Here is a 9507-nt window from a genome sequence, read left to right on the forward strand (position 1 = left end):
GTGAAACTCATTTGTTCAGAATTGCCAAGCATTTCCCTTCATTTGTCCAGATGCAATTATTTACTTCTCACAGACTGTTCTGCTACGGAATTGCTTTGTGCCCTTGTGGAAACGCTAAGGCTCTTGGCTGGGGCTGATGATTGCCTCTTTACAAGGTCTCAGTACTCGCAGCAGCCTGTGGCTACCACAGTGATTTTTTTTTTTTTTCATTTGCCTTTCTTATCCTCTGATTTTGGATAGCTGCTCCGAGTACTTGTTTCCCAGATATCCATCTCCTTGCCTGGGTTCTCACTTCTTTATTATTATTGCTTATCTACGTTAGCCCATAACCTTACCTTAAACTCTGATGCACACGTGTCCTGATTTCTGGTGTGAGTATTTCATACTTTATTTTTCTCTCCACATGTAACTTACCTAGCTCTTGAACACCTGGGTTCTATCTTAACTAATAATTTCCAGGAATTATTCCACTCTGGTGTCTGTCCCAAGCTCTAGCCTTCACCCTAGGTTGCCCATTCTCTGTTTCTTCCCTAGTCTCTGAGATATACTCGCCTCCCACAGTTTCAGAACAAATATTTACCAAAACCTATGGAAAGGGCTTCTGGATTCCATAACAAGACTGCTTCCCTCCTTATCGAGAAGCCCTGAACCAATATTTCTTTACCTGGTAACTGGTCTAAGTCTGACTATCAATACAATGCTATTCGTAAAAAAAAATAGGAGTCCTGAAGGGTAAAGGTTTGGATTTGATGCCAGAGTCTTCTATTCTCTCTCGGCCAATTAACACAAGTTTGGTTTAGATTTGGTGGGTGTGAATTGCTCTGAGTCTGAGTTAAAGTTTATAAATCTCTGAAAACAATTGTTTTGTAATTGTGTGGAGTAGTAATATGGCTGTGCAAAAACAGGTGCCAACCAAAAAGCCCGGCTTTGAAGGAAAGCTTCATAGTTGAGTTATGAGACAGCTGGAGAGCAGCAAAATAGATACGGATCCATAAACCCTGCAGGAAAAACAACTTTAATCAGGGCCTGACATGTTGGGTGATTGTAACGAAGTCCCTTGATATGTGTAAGCCTTGGATCAAATGGGACCAATTGACTATTGACAAGCGTTACATTAGTGCAAAACTGGATGAAAAACTGGCTGTTGCCCTGCACAGACTCCAATAATGAGAAATAAAGTTCTTGTACAAGAAAGGGACTTGGTTTGTTTTCGAAAAACATATGTGCACTGGCCCAGGTGATACCTCTGGTGGACTGAAATTCCTCTAGGTGCAGCCCTCAGACACTGCAGTGACATTTAGTGCTGTCTCTCCAGGCCTCTGCATGTGACAGTCCTCTTTGACTCCTTAAATTGATTCCATGGTTCTGAACACCAGTAGCTAATGCTGGCAGCCTGAGCCAGGAGCGGGGAGCATCGTCCTGCCTTGAGAGCCCCTCAAATGGATTCTACAAGGGAGCAGTGTGTATCATGCTTCTAGGTGCAGCGAAGCATGTTTCTAGCACTTTTCACAGATCATAAATTAATTTGAAATGAACCTCTCTCCTCCCACAAACTATAATACCAGAGAAGAACTCTCTTCATGGTTTTTTTGCAGCATAGTGCCTGAGGGGGGAAAAGTCATTTTCTCTTGCATTTGTTGACTGGACACGTGACGGGTGCCAAATACTAGGCTGTCCATAAATGCGTGGCATGTGTGTCCAATTCAAAATAATTTGTAGTTTGGAGTAGATTCTCCACACCTTCAGCTCTGAACCTGAAAGAGTGGAAAGAAAGAGCTGTGCATATTCTGTTCCAAAGATGGGTGTTATATAAAACCCCAAACATGAGTCAGGAACCCTAAATGTCCTGTCTTCACTGTTTCTGCATTGCAAATATACATGATTATCCTTGATAGCCATTCTGGAAAAGATAAGAAGGAGCAAGTAGGACATGCAGTCTCATTTTACTGTTATGTGTGGGCATTTGGTAAACAATAAAATAATGCAATATTCTTTTTAGTAATGCTGCAAGGTGGGAAGCATGAAACCAATTTTTCAGAACTTAAAAATCAGAGTGTTTCTTTAACTTGTGCAGAGCACCTGCTCTCTTATACACAACATTTTACCAAATTAATTATATTAAACTTGGTTGATATCATTAGTTTAGGTTTTTATTTTCTTTTGCCTTAGTATATAGCAAGGCCCATAGAAAGCCGTATATGATTAATTGTACTATGATTGGAAGTGATTGTGGGTCAAAGAGAGTAGGAAACATTGAAGTGAAAGTGAAGGAAGAAAGAAAAGCAGAAGGCAGAAGGTGTTCTGTTAGTAGCGAGTATCCAGGAAACAATATAAACTGTCTTGTCAATGGCCTTCTTTTTTCCTGCCTAGATCGTCTCCTGATTTCCAGAACTACATATCTAACTGTCCATAGACTAGTCTTCTCCTATGCTCCATGAGTACCTCAAATTCAATGTCCAAACTGAACTGCTCGTCTTTCCTCCAAGTACGTTCCTCCGTCCATAGTCCCTGTCTTAGGGAATGGCACCACGATTCTACCAAAGATAGAAACCCAGCAGTCATCTCAGATTATTTTGCCCACCTTCATTCTCACCTAATAGTCCTCAATGGCTTGTCAAGTCTTATCCCCAAAATTCCCTACCCTGTTATAGTCAGCTCTACGGCTTTAGCAGGTCTTGCTTGGATTACTAGCTGATTACTTGCTTGGATTACTAACTCCCTAACTCTACCCTCCACTCCACTTTATCCTTCCACTTTAGCCTTTATCCTGCAGCCATGGCTTTTAAATGCAAATGTGATTACATCACTTCCTTGATTAAAATTCTTTGACAGTCTTTAATGCCCACAGGATAAATTTAGCACCCCAAATTCTTCACGATCTAGTTGTGCTTGCTTCTCTAATCTTATTTCCTACTACCGTACTCTGGGGCCCTTTCACTGTATGAAGAGCAGTTTTCAATAAGTATAGTGCTTTCATACTTCCATGTCATTGCATGTGCTATTTTTATTGCTGGGAACACCTTTTTACCTTTGGTACCTTGTTGGAGATTGCAGGTTCATTCATAGTGAATTCATTTGTCTTCACTGGGAAGCCCTCCATGACTTCTTAGTTCAAGTTAAGCTCTTTCTCTAGCCTTCCTAGTATCATGTGCATAATCCTAACATTGTATCCATCATGTTAGTTTAATTGCTGTTTTCTCTGCCTCCTTCATTTATTCTAAGCTCTTTAGGGTGAAAAACAGTGCTTTTTTATTTTTGTACTCCCAGTGCAGTACAGTCCCTGGTATAGATGGACGTTCAATGTGTATTTGTTGAATCAACATACGGATGCAATGATAAAAGCAGAACTTGATTGGGATGATGGATGACGAGGTACCAGTTTGGAGAGAAGAACTCTATTGTTTGCATGATTTGGCAATACGTAGATTTAAGAGCTGAAAGAGGATTTGATCTTAATTCAGATTTGATTTGGACCTCTGGGGCATATTGATCCTGCAGAACAGCAACTGGAGACTACCATAAAGGTGTGGAAGTAGTGACACTCATATGAAAAACTGAAGAAAGACTTAAAAATCTCTCTCCCTTCCTCTCTTTCTACCTTCCTCCCTCTCTCTCTAGCTTCTTTCAAAAGAAGTGTAAAATAAATATATTACAACATATATTTTTATTTTTTAAGATGGCTATGTTAATATATATGGATATATGTGTATACGTATATAATTTAAAAAACTTTTAAATATGGTCTAATTCTTTTTGCTGAATAGTTCTATGTTGATGTGGTTCATGATCAGAAAAAGAGAGTTTGGGGCTGTGGCAGGAGAAGGGAAGTCAAGTAATGGTAAAGCCAGAATATATATTTTGAGAGCCAGCATTGGGGGAGAGGGAGAAGCAGAGGCAGAGCACATGAGGCTTCAGAACTTCATTCCACTGCCTGTCATGGTGCAGCAGTGGATGCAAAGGCTGAAGGAGCCAGGGCAGAGTGGTGCACTGGGTTCCCACGTGCTCAGCCGTGGAGGTACCATGGACAGAGCTAAAGCTGCATTCCTCTGGATCAGGGAAGACACTGAAGAAATTACCCCGGGTGCACGTGGGGAAGTCTTTTTTTTTTTTTTTTTTTTGGTCATAGCAAACTAATTATAAACATAAGAATTACCAAAATTTTTTTCTAGCTCAGTTATCCTCTGCTCGTACCCTGGAGCTTAGCAGCGCTGAGAATTGGCAGTTAACGTGTTAGATATCCATTCCATTGTAAACTCAACCTCTTGGGCTCTCTTTTAAACTGGAGAGAATGCCCCTAGGGAAGAAAATGTATCCAATGACTTCGCAGTAGGGGGCTCATAAAAAGCTGGCTGATACTGCTGAGGATTTGAAGGCATATATGGCCTAAGTAAGTGACGAATGTGGCAAAAAAAAGCAACGTACGTGCTCCAAGAAGGAAAAACAACCAGTTCCAATGTTCTCAGCACTAGTCCAGGGACTCGAATTTACTTCTCCTGATAGCATTCTGGTATGGGTTTATCATCCCTATTTTACCATAGAAGAAACTGGGCTTCACGACTAGGAAGTGGGAGAGCTGGGTTCAACCCTGGGTCAGGGTGACATGAGTCTTGGTCACATTCTTTTCTCCACGCTGCCTTCTTTGCCATCACATCTCGGCTGGCAGCAGCAGAGTCAAACCTGACAGGGACTGTGAAAAGCCTGAAGTTTGTAGCCTTCTAGGCAAGCAGCGGTGCCACAGAGGTAAGTCACCGTGAGCTCTGTCATTTATTTCTGTCTACTTTAAATCTCTTATCTGTAGGGCGAAAAGCATTTACAAAGCTTTCAGAAAAACGCTTTGTGATTACCAGCACTAGGCGAGCAATGGCTTGCCTGTTTTCCACAGATAGCTGCAAAATATGTCTTTTAGGGGGAATTATCTTCTTTCTTCCACTTAGATTCATATACAAACACACTGACAAAAATATATGTTTTGGAAATCCCATAGTCCTAGGTGTGAGCAGATGCTTTCTATTCCAAGTTGCATTGAATCAGATGAAAAAAAAAAAAAAAAAAAGAAAAAAAACCTTGAGAAACAAAAAGGTGAAGTAAATATTCAATTGTAAATAAACAAACAAGAATTGTTACCTCTTGGTAACAAATTCCTGTTCTATGGTAATTCCTGTTAAGTCTAGGAATTCCAAGGTGTAATTCTACTGGTATGAAATAGGTATTCCCTCAGAATGTGCCAGAAATTTTTTGGATTTTTTAAAAAATAATAAGGAAAGGGCTATTAGCTCTTCCTCACTTAAAAAAATGTATTCAGTCCCTCTTGGTAGAGTCTACTTGGGTGACATTTTTATCTTCGAAGAGAGAAAGGGATGTGAGAATTGGCACCTCCCTTGGCCTGAGGAGAGCTTAATCTTCGTTGTCCTTTGTACTCTCTCCATGTAGACATCAACTATGGGAATAATTCTTAACAAATTGCACAGCTGACCTTCTATAAGCGGACCCCTTCTGCATGATTAGAAGGTTTCGATTTGCAGGAGAATGTGATGATTCACGAAGCCCTAGACAGCTTAGACTCCTTGCTCTAACGTACCTCACTGAAAGCAGGTCTGACACCCTTGCTGCTTTCTCAGGTGGCCCTTCAGAGCTGCAGGCCCGGAGCTCAGGTCTTGCTGCAGCTGCTCTGCCTATTCTCTTCCTGCTGGAGCTTTCGGAGTCAGGGAGTTCCCGAGGGAGGAAATCCTGAGTCCTTGATGAAGAGCCGGTTTTTGTATATTCCCACTGAAAAGAATGAACGTAACCTTTAAAGGGTAGAGAATCTGTTATTCTGAGTCTTTTTTAATATTCAAAGCCTACTGATTCTATTTGGGATGTCTCTTCCTCTCAAGGTACGCCGTCGTGGCTGGAACAGGCATTAATGAGCCAGACCTGGTAGGAGGACTGCTTTGCTCCACTTCGCTTTGCTGTTAAAACATTAAGTGTAATCTGATGTGTCAATAGAGCCACCTCAGCTACTCAGAATCATTTTAATTCCTCTGGCTGTCAAAACAGAGTGTCAATACTGACATGAATTGGCATTAAAAATATATGCGAAATCACCTGGAGAACAGCACTTTTTCCTGATAGGAGGTCTCTTTAAAAGCAGTCTCTGTCAAAGATTCAATTTGAACTCATTTTTGGCTTTGAATTTTACAGAGCAGCTTTTTCTTTCTTTTTTTTTTTTTTAAACCTGACCTGCTTTGCATCATTCAAACCTATCAGTGGAGGAAAGAAGTTTCTTCTTTTTATCTGACCCTATGGGAGATGCTGTACACTCCCAGGGTGTGCTCTGAAATGGATGTGAAAGATGACACATAAGTGGATGACATCACTCACAGCTAGTGATTTAATACCTCCCTGGGACTCACAAAACGCATTCGAAAGAAAATGGAAGGAAGCAGTCATGATTAGAACTTATATACTACACCAGGGTGCATGTTTTTTTATCATTTTAGATAGATTTTAATTTGGGGGAAATATGAATGCACAAAATGGAAGAATGTAAATATAAAAACCTTAGATTTCAATTTTGGAGAAATAATCTTGTAAATATACGTGTATTTGTAACATGTTATGTTACATTTCATGTGCTTTACAATTTATGACATGGGATATATAATACATAAATGTATGTGTGTGTAGTATATAAAATATATGCAATATGCAATATATAATTTGTTCACTGTGTATTATATATATGTAGTGTTCTAGATCCCCAAGCAAATAGAAAAACCAGGAAATAAATATTTTATTTTTTGATACATGCTATATTCTTCACTAAGTGGCATATAGAGATGACCTAAGTGGTTTTTATAAACATGTTGTAATATTATATTTGAAGAGGTGATGTGATCCGCAAGCATTATTCATTAAATAATTCGTTTATTAACATCAAATGTGTATATATTGACATTTGGCGCGCTCACCATTGATCGTTTTGTTTTCTTGCATTGCAGAGTCTTTGGGGGATAAATGACCTGTTGAACTGAAAGTGAACATCCTTGCATTTCAATCTTTGAAAGCAATAGATTCTATTGACCAGAATGAGTAGATTTTCTTTGTTGTTTTAAATCTAAGATCTGGTCATTCTTTTTCAATTTTGCTAACGTTAGCACGTGTTGCGTGTGTGTGTGTGTGTGTGTGTGTGTGTGTGTGTGTGTTTGGCAGGAAATCACTCAGCTAACCTTTTTCATAATCAACTACAATAAGTGGAGTGTGTGTGTATGTGTGTGTGCCTGCACTTTTGGTGTGATGGACAGTTTGCTTAAAAATATGGGAAAAATTAATCCCTCTGCCCCTGACCTTTGACACAGGAACCTTGTGCTTACAGTAGAGTGTGGTAAATGCCAAGTCCTTTGGGCAGAGGATGTTTGCATTAATGTTTTCTGTGCTGGAGCCTGAGCCATAGATTTTCTGTCAGCATCCTTTGCACTGCTGATATGGAGTAGGTTGAGCTGGATATAGACTATAGTGCCTGATGCCATGTGTTTTGACACCGTGAATATTTTAACCCCAGCCAATGTATTAAAGGAGAAATCTCCCACTCTCTATCATGCATGTGATTACCATGTAGTACGGGAGGTGAAAAAAGTCATGCAGTTTAATATGATTGTCAAAGTGTCACTTGTCATGTTAATTATCAAGAGCTGAGTGATTATAATATGACACGAAGAGGGAGGGGGATGGGTATAGAACATAGCAACCTTGTAAATACAGTTAACACTTGATTTTCTTGGATATCTAGGGCTGTAGCACAACACTGGCATACAAGTCTGCATATGCTAATCTCTCTGTAATGTTTGGGTTACCCAGAATACATGTTGCAAACAGAGTGAGACAGCTTTGGAGGAAAGACTCAGCCTTAGGAGTTGGAGAGTTGTCCAGTTTGGCATCTGGATTTAGCAATTTAAAAGTAATCCTTGACTTCTTGCCTCCACATTGCCTCCTCCAAAGACTCACAAGTCTCATTGATCGTAACCCTTAAGTATCATTCAAATCTATCCTTTCCTCTTCATTTGCGTTTCCATTGCCTTAGGTTCCCTTCTTTCTTACCTAGATTATTTGCCAGATTACTAGAAGATGCCGAGCTTCCAGTTTTAGCTTCTCCAATCCATTATTCAGTGTGATTAAAAAAAAATGCAAATCTACCAGTCTCTCTGTATTTAGTGCTGTTCTCAGATGCACCGTGACTCTTCTGTCATTCTATATATTGTTCTCTCTACATTTCCTACCTTTGTGCCTTCAAGTCGTCCTTTAAACCCTTGTAACCACCTCCTCCCTGTGAGTATTTACCAGTCTGATTAAAGAGGACTTCTTTGGGCTCCGCTGGTGTCACATGCTTATTTTGGTTATACTTTTCCTGATTTATTAGAGTTGTCTCTTGACAAATGTCTTTATATTTGCTGGCTTCTAGAATGTAAGCTCCTTGAAGGCAAGGACCATTATATTTTGTTTTGTATCCCAGAGCCTGGCACAGAGTGAATGCTAAATAAGAGTATTTCGAATTAAAAAATAAGAGAATTAGCTTTTAGAGAGTAGAATAGTATTTGCCCTATTGTAGTCCTGGTAGATGGTCAGTAAAAGAGAGTGTTCATTTAGGAGACGGTTGGTGACATACATTTGTTCTTATAGAACCCTTCTCTGAACCTCTCTCACTGCTCACCTACACCAATCCTAACATCACTCTCAATCAACCTGGGACAAATCATCTAAATCTTTGCAAGCTACCTCTTGATTTCATTATAATCCTCGGTTTTGGGAAAGAGAGGCCCTTCTTCCTTCTTCTGGTTTCCAAGAGGAGGGATTTCTTCCAATTATTCCTGGGCTCTTGTCTCATCCCTGTACTTCCCTTTAGAGTAAGAAAGAGTGGCTGACTGGTAAGTCTGGGAGTGGAATTTGGCATGCGTAATTCATGTCTTCACCCTCCTTTTTCTCTTGCAGCATAGCTACGCAGAGGAGCATGCATTCTGCTCTGCTACTTCGTGTCCTAAATTTTGTAGGGCAGGGTATTGCACAGGGAAGCCTGCGGTGGTCTGGTGCTGCCTAAGACTGGATGGGTAAAACTGTCTAATTGTGACATCAATGACAGGAATCCCAATTTACCAAATATATAAACCACGTTCTTCAATATTAAATTTGTCAGTAGAAAAGATGATATGTTGCTATTTCAACTGTCTTACTCCTTTTTCTAATTTGTATTTGTTTCACAACTCAGGTGGAGGAGTGTGTTTGTTGGGTGAACTCATAGCTCAACACATAGAATTTGGGAGTGAGAGAGAATCTTAGTTCTACTCCAAATATATTGATCTTTTAAAATTTCATTTCTGCTTATCAAAGACCAGTGAGTCACTTAGAGTTACTTAGAGTCAGCCATCATTGTAAAAATTTACTAGACTCATGTCATAACAATTATCATTCTGGGATGTGGGCCCTGGTAGGACATAAGTGCAAGATTGAATCAAGGAGGCCACAGCCAGATAAGCA

This window comes from Ceratotherium simum, chromosome 20 (genome assembly GCF_057802395.1).
Source record: "Ceratotherium simum simum isolate JZ-2026a chromosome 20, ASM5780239v1, whole genome shotgun sequence".
NCBI lineage: Eukaryota > Metazoa > Chordata > Mammalia > Perissodactyla > Rhinocerotidae > Ceratotherium > Ceratotherium simum.